The sequence below is a fragment of the Leptonychotes weddellii genome, chromosome 4 (genome assembly GCF_054177405.1).
Source record: "Leptonychotes weddellii isolate Sample4059 chromosome 4, ASM5417740v2, whole genome shotgun sequence".
In the NCBI taxonomy this organism is placed as follows: Eukaryota; Metazoa; Chordata; class Mammalia; order Carnivora; family Phocidae; genus Leptonychotes; species Leptonychotes weddellii.
Window position 1 is genome coordinate 166,677,799 of NC_138372.1, and position 10,016 is coordinate 166,687,814.

A 10,016-nucleotide genomic window follows, 5' to 3' on the forward strand; every position below is an offset into this window, starting at 1 on the left:
CATAGCTGAGCCTGAGTCCTCTAAGGGCCCCATCTCTCCACAGATGTAGGGAGTGAGCCAGAGCGTCAGGTGCTGAGGGCTGGAGACCGTCGTGTGTCTGACGAACTCCGGCCAGGTCCCAGCGGTGGGCCGTCACTCAGCAGCCATCGGTCATTATTTTATTTCTGCCTTCAACACTGCTGGTAGGAGTTCAAAAGGCCGCTCACGGAATCCAGGCACACAGCATTAGGCCTCCCTCCTTTCTTTTCCAAAGTCCAGGGTCCCTGGAGGCCTGGCCTCCACGTCAACTAACATTGAGTAACTGTGCTTTTTGTTGTGATATGTCTAAAATGTTTCATCAGTTACTTGCATTTTCTCATATGTTTTAGACTGTTCTCAGTTGCCTCTGAGGACATCTGCTGAAAATACTAAGACTACCGTGGTCCCCCATTATCCGCGGCTTTGCTTTCTGTGGTTTCAGTCACCTGCGGCCAACCGGTCAACCGCGGTCTGGGAGCAGATGGTCCTCCTGCTGACATATCATCAGAGGGTCAGGAGTGGCCTAAAGCTCCGTCACAGTGCCTGCAACATTCACTCCCTCTCGTCATGTGGGCCCTTTACCAGATCCCACCATCACAAGAAAGGGAGAACGGTATGATGTTTTAAAAGACAGAGACCACATTCCCATCACTTGTATTACAGCATTGTTGTAATTGTTTTATGTTATTATTAGTAACTGCTGTGAATCTCTCGCTGTGCCTCGTTATACATGAAACTTTGTCACAGGTATGGATGGACAGGGAAAAACACAATCGACATAAGGTTTGTACTACAGGTGGATCCAGGCATCCACTGGGGGTCTTGGAACATATCCACCACAGATGAGGGTGGATACAGCTGTATTATGGAGAAATACCATGATTTCAACACCTCATTAGATACTATTTAGAAACAAAGCCTTTTACAAACACATCTCCCTTTAATATGCATTTTTTCTTTTAAAACATCCATCTTCAAAGTGCGTGGCCTTTGAAAGATTAAATGAAAAAAAAAAGCGCGTTGATCTTAACGTGCATCAGCATTTACTTTATGAAAAGGGCATGCAAAGCTAAAGTGCTCAAAAAACGATAAATCAAAGAATGACGACAGGGTAAGCGGGGACAGGTTCAGGAAAGGGCCCTCTCATGCTACAGAGCAGGACCATGAGGACAGAGAAGGGACACCACAAGAGCATGGCCAAGAATGTTCTTGGGAGAGGCACGCGGGAGCCCGGAGCCACCCGCCCCCCCGCCCCGCCCCAGTCAGAATGTGCTGCCTTCCCTGGGGTCTGGGAGGAGCATCGAGCACCAGGGATCCTTCTCAAACACATGTAGCCACATCAGTGGGTTTCCGTCCCCCCAGGTGGTTCACTCCAGGTAGACATTCCACCGCGGGACTAACTCCTGCGGGATCACTGCAGGGAGAATCTGCTCCATGTTCAAGGACAATGATCTCATTAGGTATGAAAATCAGCACTTCTTCATCAAGGAGGGAGGGTCCCCTGAGAGCATCTCACTGGCATTCGAGCCCCACCCCGGGGCCTTACCTCTATCCGGGAACTTGGACAAGTCACGGAACGTCTCTGAGCCTCAGTGTTCACATCTGGAATGTGGGCCAACACTGTCCTGTCAGAGCAGATGCTTAGGAACAAAGGCGGAGCATCTCCTGGACATAGGCATCCCTTCGACACACTGGGACCAAGCACACAGAACTGCTCAGAGCCCCAGGGACAGAGAGACAACTGAGCCACAGCCCTTGGGCCCTCAGAAGACACAGGTCGGAAAGGAGAGAGCCAGGTCACAAGTGTGGTCCACGGGGACAGGTGCCATGATGTGAGGGGGCACAGAGAAGTTTATGGCACACATGGGCAGCCTGCCTGGGCCTGGCCAGACCAAAGGATCTAGAGCTCAGCCCTCGGCAGCTGTACACCCTCAGGCAGGGGCAGCCCGGCCTGACACGCCAGACTTTAACCTCAGCACAGCACATGCTCTGGATAGGAACACCAGGCACTGCAAACTCCAGGCCCTTCCTGCCCTGCAGCCCATCCTCTGTATGTGAGCGCACCCCCCTGCCAGAACCACCCCTTGGCCTCCTTGGAACATGCCCTCCGGTACTCAAGCTCTACTCCCCCTGGATGGCCCACCTCTGACCTCCAGGTGATGAGCTCCCAGGCTCACCCGTCCAAGCAGCAGCTCCAGGAAGCCCCTCCTGAGCGGCCAGGCCCCCCTCCCCACACGAGCCCCAGCTGGCTGCGTGTGGACGGAAACAGCCCTGGCCACGTGATGTTCTAAAAGCTTACTTCTCCTGCAGGTTAGACTCTGAGCCCTTTAAAGGAAGGGCCAGCCACCACTTTTTAGCAATACAACAGGGTAGCGAACAGTACGCAGTAACATGTGCAGGGCGAAGGAGAGGAGGGATGCAAGAATCGACAAATGCAAGTGATAGGCACATATGGATGCATGCACGCCGATTACTCTTCTAATCAAATACACTTTCCCTGAGACTTGGAAGCAGCCACTACTTGGGACTGAGATGCTAACTGTACCCTCTTATTTTGAGCACAGGCCTGAGCTCCTTCTGTCCTCTGCGTGTGTCCACCAAGGGGGGGAGGGAGGGCGGTGCCACACTTCATGCCGGAGGAGATCCCGCAGAGGAGCTGGCAGGGGCGGGGATGCAGTGAGGAGGGTGGCCCCCCTGCAGAGGAGTGCTCTATTTACCCTTCCCGACACCTCAGCATAAACAGGAGAGGAGGTGAATGCAAGCCGCCGGGCCCCCAGCGAATGAGTCAAGGTTGGCATTTCAGACCCGCTGTTTGCACCCGGCTGCCACGCTTGGGCATCCAGCTTTGCCGGCGCCTGTCATCAGCTTCCCAAGCGCGGCAGTGACTCAGCCTGCCTCTGTGTTCACACTGACCACCCACAGGATCTGCGAGCCTTCTCAACTCTCTCACACTCGCGTGGACGCCCTCGTCCAGCCACCCTCCCAGCCAAAATAGAAAGCCAAGCAGGGACAGGAGAGGGAGGGCCTTCAAAGCAGCAACCAGCAGCATTTCCTGGAGCCTCCGGGCGCCAGGAGGAAGGGGAGAGTCAGTCTGTCCTGCGCTCAGTGAGGTCAGAGATCCTGCGGGTTCCTCCTGCGGGGCCGCAGGCATCTCCAGGGGGTCAGCCTGGAGTGTCAGCCCGCAGACCCACAGAGCTGGGCGGGGGGGGCTCATGGGGCAGTCCATTCTACAGAAGAGGAAACTGAGGCCATGTGGGGTCTGGAGAGGCAGCTTTGTGCAGGGGAAGCAGCAAAGCCGGGTACCAAACCATCATCAACCATAAAGCCTGCCCTTTATTAGTCCCTGGGGCTGGCGTCTTGATTTCTCTGGTCCTCGGTTCTCTCATCTACGAATAGGGCTAATAAAGACCTTCCTTGCGGGGTTAGAGTGAGAAAGTGAAGGACTTATCGCCACAGTATCTGGCATGCAGAAATCGCTACTAAATAGCTCTTAACTATTACTAATGGTCTTTTCATGGAGACAAGCATGGGATGGAGAGTAATTTAGAGAAACGACAACTCTTCCATTCAAGGTCAGAAATAGTCTCCCTTAAAATGAGTGGAGGGGTTTCATTTCATATTTAACATTTCCCTGAAAACCTACCCTTCAGGCACGATCTTGCAAGAAGCTGTCCCAGGAAGGTGGGGAGGAGTCTGAGAGGACATCTCGTGGACGGAGAGCGTGGGGACAGGGCAGGGGCAGGCATTAGTCTGATCTGGACATGTCCACTGTTGAGGGCCGGATAGAATCCCAGGGCTGGCAAAGTTCATGAACTTGAACGACCACAAAGAGTATCCCCATTCTTCCCAACCACAGAAATGCCCAGACTGTCATCTATTGATCCAGACATCAACGGGGCAGATGATCTCTCTCCTTCAGCTCCCTAAGAAGTGATTCAGATCCAGGACCCCGCAAACCCACAGGTACCCAGAGTCAATTCTGCTACTTTCCACTCAGGGCCTCAAAAGCCAGACTGACTTTGGTTCAAATCCCAACCAGTGTGTATTTCTCTGTAAACTCAAGGTCAGTGGCTGAACATAGCTGGGCCTCAGTTTTCTTTGCCTGCAAAAAAGCACACTCATCTCTTAGGAGAAGAGTGGAGATTAACGGACATAAGTGCAATTTGCACACGAGAAGTATTCAAGTGAGCTGATGTGCAGGTTGGTGGGGTCCTGAGAATGCGGTGTTTCTATTTTCCCAGTTATCAGATTATCTCCTTATAAAAATCTGAGAATGGGTGTATTAGAGCAAAGGGGGAATGGAAGGCAGCAAGAACACCATGGTCCTGGATGCCCAATATGTATTTCAGAAAGCCCTGCCATGTGAAGACATGTTCTATACAGAGGCTGGCCACCGGTCACCTCCTCCACCACCACCTTCCTGGACACTCAGCTGGTGGACACAAGCCTCCACACTGGTGTCCCTGCTTCTCTACTCGGTCCCTGCCCCCAGTGGCCCTTCCCCACTCAGCAGCATGAGAGACGGGGATCTTCCTAAGAAGTCAGCCCCATCACGTCACCCTCCAGCGGCCTCCCAGCTCCTTATCAAAGCCCTGGCCTGCGTGCCCCACGTGCCCCGGCTCTACCTCAGGTAATCCACTTCCCTTAAGATGCCCCTGCACGGGGGCGCCTGGGTGGCTCAGTCGTTAAGCGTCTGCCTTTGGCTCAGGTCATGATCCCAGGGTCCTGGGATCGAGCCCCACATCAGGCTCCCTGCTCAGCGGGAAGCCTGCTTCTCCCTCTCCCACTCCCCCTGTTTGTGTTCCCTCTCTCGCTGTGTCTCTCTCTGTCAAATAAATAAATAAAATCTTAAAAAAAAAGATGCCCCTGCACGCAGGCTCCTCACCGTTCCTCCAAGCCTCGGGGATGGGGTCTGCATGAGGCAGGTCTCAAAGGTTCTCTCTGCAGCCTGCCCCGGGGCCTGGCCCTCACTTTTCCTTCTGGGTGCTCAAATGTCATTTCCACAAGACCTTTCACTTCCTCTCTCTTCCTCCAGAGCAAGCAACCCCCCTCCGGGACTCTTCCCTCCCTCTGGGAGAACAGGTTCTCCTCCACTCCAGAGCTGCCGTATCCCCTGGAGCAGGAAAGGGCCTGACCCAGACACAGCACTCCATACCTCTCTACTGAATGAGCCCACAGTCAAAATCGAGCAGAGTCCTGAAGAAAGTAGACGATTTAGGAGCTGAGGGCCGGGAAAGACATATTTAAAGCAGAGGGGACAGGGGCAGTTGGGGGGTGGGTGGGCGGGGACAGAACTTTTGGAACAGCTATGATACTGGATACTTGGTCATTTTATTCCACTTAGTTTTCAAAACCCAGCCCAATAGATCATTGTAAAAATACCCACTTGTTTGTGGGAGGAAACAGAAGCAAAGAGAACCCCACAACCACAGCATGGTCTGAGCTTTTTTGCAGGCAAAGAAAACTGAGGCCCAGCTATGTTCAGCCACTGACCTTGAGTTTACAGAGAAATACACACTGGTTGGGATTTGAACCAAAGTCAGTCTGGCTTTTGAGGCCCTGAGTGGAAAGCTATGGGCCCTGGGCCATGAGAAGGGTGATGGGCATCCTGGCAAACACCCAGGGTCCTGTGTGGCATTCGGGGAGGGGGTGCAAGGCTGCAAGGAAAGGCCCTGGGTGGAGGGGGGAGGGTGGTGGAAGACCAAGCAGTGTCCAGGATTTCAGCAGTTACCTTCAAGTGTGATACAGAACTCACCTGAAGTAGACACCTTCATGCTGGCTTGGATATTAATCTTTATAAAATGACAATGAACAACCTGTTTGGGGGCATGAATTAATCATGAACTGATGCTTTTTAAATTTTAAAAACAATCTTCCCTTCCTAAGTGTCTCCGCAAAGGCTGCTCAGACCACCGCCCTCGTCGTGATGAGACCACTGGTTCATTCAATCATTCAGCAAACATTAATATTAACTAGAGGCCACAAGTGCGTTGGCAACTGCACTGGGTATTAGGGAGACACAGATGCATAAAACAGGAGTTCAAGAAAGGGAAATGAGACACCAGATAATCAGGATACGCCACAGTAAGTGCTCTAAGGTGACTCCGCAAGGAGCCTGCCACAGGGCCCTGGGGGGGTGGGGGGCAATCACTCCTGCACCTGTGTGACAAGTCGGGGAGCTGGAGATGGTCTTATAGGCCCTGGGCCCCATAAGGGCTGAGCAAGTACGAAACACACTCGCTAAGTTACACTTCTTCCCCACTTAACTTGACATATTTAGCCACATACAAAGTGTTATTTGACATTCAGGAATTAAAGACGCATGGTAAACACTTCACATAAACATGACATGCAGTTGCAGAGACAAGCCAAGCATTATGGGGCAGGCTGAGTGGGGAGCACAGAGGTGACAGCAAGGAGCATCAGACTTTCCAAGTGAGCTGGGGCCCAGGCCTCACAAGATCTAGACCTCCATTCCTCCTAGCCCAGCCTCCCACAGCCCCCATTGTAAGTGCCGCACAGACCCCGGGAGCTTCCGGCTTCCTCATGCTCTGTGGGTCTGGGACCAGGGAGCCTGTCCATAAATAGAGCTTTGGAGAGAGATACACAGATAGAGAGACAGAGAGAAGAAAATGTAGTCTGTGATATTTCTACTCTCTATCCCACCTTCCTCTCCCTCCTCCTTTTCCCTGCTCTCCCCTCCCCACCAGCCTGGCAGCAACAGGGCAGAGAGGAAATGGATGGAGCTGCCAAGGGACCAGCTCCTCAGGGTCCCCATCGGACTCCAGCCAGGACACACCCTCAAGCTGCTGCCGGGGACATTATTCCTGCTTCTCGGAGCTCCTGCTTCATGCCGGGCCCAGGGTGGGCTCTCCAAAACCACAACCCCACTTAATCCTATGCATGCTCTTGTGAGGATGGTGCTGTTAGCTCCCCCATTCCACTCAGGGGTAACTGAGGGTCAGGGGTGACGTGACTTACCCAGGGTCAGAGAGGAAGTGACAGAGTCGTGAACCACCATCACTCAAGCCTCCACTATCATTCCCCCAACTCCTAAAATACGCCCCCCTAAGTGATCGGTCTGCTTCCCCCATTCTCACCCAGAAACCAGAGGGTCTGTTCGTATGAACATCCACCCCCATAACCCCATCAGTTTCCCCTCCATCTTTAAGTAAAATCAAGTCCCTCTAAAGATGTACAAATACTCGGGGTGCCTGGGTGGCTCAGTTGGTTAAGCGACTGCCTTCAGCTCAGGTCATGATCCTGGAGTCCCTGGATCGAGTCCCGCATCAGGCTCCCTGCTCGGCAGGGAGTCTGCTTCTCCCTCTGACCCTCCCCCCTCTCATGTGTTCTCTCTCATTCTCTCTCACACAAATAAATAAATAAAATCTTTAAAAAAAAAAAAAGACAAGTATTTCGAAATGGGGGACCTACTTGCACTAAAAAAATAAAAAAGACGAACTATTTCTTTGTTTATCTGAAATTCAGATTTAACGGGGCTTCCTGTATTTTATCTGGCAGCCTTAACTCACCAGTGTATCCCAAGAGCACAGAGTAGGTGCAGAATAAATATTTATGAAAAACGGAATGAAGACACAATCCGTAAGCCGATACCTCTGTGCTCACTAATGAGGAATTCAGTCACCATGCGTGTGTGTGTGTGTGTGTGTGTGTGTGTGTGTGTGTTGATCACTGTAATACTCTAGTGGGCAGAGAAAGCAAAATGAGAAGAGGAAGGTGGCGAGGTGGCCACATCTAGATCTGCCTTCTCCTTCCCTTCCCCGTCCCCTTCATGCCACTGTGGTGGTGCAGAAACAGAATAAGCATGGGGGATATCAAGTAAGTGTCGTGGAACCGCCCTTTGGAAATTTGCAATTGGAAAGGGAAGACAGGGGAGCAATGGTGATGACTCTGTGAGTGCCATCTGGGGAAGCAGAGAGGAAAGGTCACCTGCAGAGCGACCTTCCAAGGATCTGGACCCTCCAGCAGGACTGTAGAAGATGGGATGAACAAGACAGTAAGAGGCAGCAAAAGACCACTCCGAAACCAAAGAGCCACCTGCTCCCCATCCCTCCCACCACCCCTTGCAGGCTGTTCTTGACTAGCTCACTTCCTTCTCTCTGGTCTTGGAGCCACAGGGTTTGGGGAGATGTTGGTTGTCCCAATCCCTTCCACTGAATGTCTCCTAGCCAGTGGGTGTCATTATTCCCATTTTATGGCTGAGGATCTAGAGCTCTGAACCCCTCCCCCCCACAAGACTGGCCTCTCCCACCCCCCACCTCCAGCACCAGTCCCCCTTCTCCACCCACCCCATCAACCTCTCTACCTGCCAGCATCATGGAGACTCTACTGGTTTCCAGAATATTTAGGCTGTTTCATAGTTTCCTCCAGCCTAGCCTTGTGCAGACCATTCCCCTGCCTTGATCTCACGTCTCTCCAACCCAGCAACCTCCCGCCTTCCCTCCAGAAGGACTCAGGTGTCAGCTGCCATCTGAAACCAAGCAGGCTAGCTGGCAGGCCCTCCGTCCCTGCCCCGCTTCAGCCCAATCTCCTCTCAGTCATGGTTGTACGGTAATGATCACATTAGCTAATATTTCCTGAGCTCTCCCTGTGTGTCAGGCCCCAATTTAAGATGTTTATACAATTAATGTAATCTTCCCAACAAGCCCATGCACTTAAGTACTACTACGATCATCCCCATTTTACACACAAGGCACAGACAGGTTAAGCAACTTGCCTGAGGGTCACACAGCTAAATAAGTAACAAAACCCACCTGACAACCAAGGGGGCCTGCCTGGGGTCCCAGCTGGCCTGCCCCGCCTGTGCCTCTCTAGCAGGCACTGCACAGGGAGGGAGGAGGCCCCCTGCAGCACCGGCCCCAGCACCTGGGCCAGGAGGGAGCACGGGGGACCAGGGCACTTGGCGAATAAGATTAACTGAATGAAACTGCATAACGTAGGGAAAACCACTTGCATATCGAATGTCATACATTCAAATAGGTTTGGAATTTAACCATCTCATTTAAATAAACGTTTGCCTTTCCTGACTTTGCAACTGTCTTTGCAAACTACTCTTTCGTCTGGCCTCTGGCCGAGGAGCCCCTCCCACCCAAACCTAGCTTCTGTTCCCAACTTGTGTGTACCCAGAGCCTGCTTCGCAGAGCTCCCTAGGCCAGAAGACTGAGTAGCACTTTGCCGTGTGTGAAAACATTAGCTAATTAGAGTAATTCTCACCAAGGTGTGAACGAAGCCAACGGGTGGGGGGGAGCAGGGAGGGGAATGCGTTTTAAGGCAGATGCCGCACAGATCCCGTGCTGGTTCCAGGAGCCTGACCTTTCACTGCCAGTAACCCCAGTCAGCCCGGCCACCTCTCGCTCCTTCTCGAAGTCACAGAGCTAATCCCACCAGCGTAGGATTTTTCTAAGTCAAAATGGGAAAAAGAACAGTGCACTTATAAGGGGGGTTTGGAGGGATTAGACCAACACAGTCCTGGTACACCCAGGAGACACAGGTGTGGGTCTCTCTTCCTTGTGCCAAACTCTCTGCCCCGCTTCCTCCACCCTCCAAGCCTCTTGGAAGGAATTAGACTGTGTTCTGAATGTACTCTTTATTAAGTGTTTCTTCCCAAAAGAATCTCTTGGACAAATAAATTTGGGATTCACCAGACTAAACAAGGTTAACCCTTGATCCTACAGGACTTCTCAGAGACTTTTTTTTAATTTTATTTTATCGTTGTGTTAGTCACCATACGTTACATCATTAGTTTTTGATGTAATGTTCCATGATTCATTGTTTTCTTATAACACCCAGTGTTCCATGCAATATGTGCCCTCCTTAATACTCATCACCGGGCTAACCCATCCCCCCACCCACCTCCCCTCTAAAACCCTCAGTTTGTTTCTCGGAGTCCAGAGTCTCTCATGGTTCATCTCCCCCTCTGATGTCCCCCCCTTCATTTTTCCCGTCCTTCTCCTAATGTCCTCCATGCTATTCCTTAT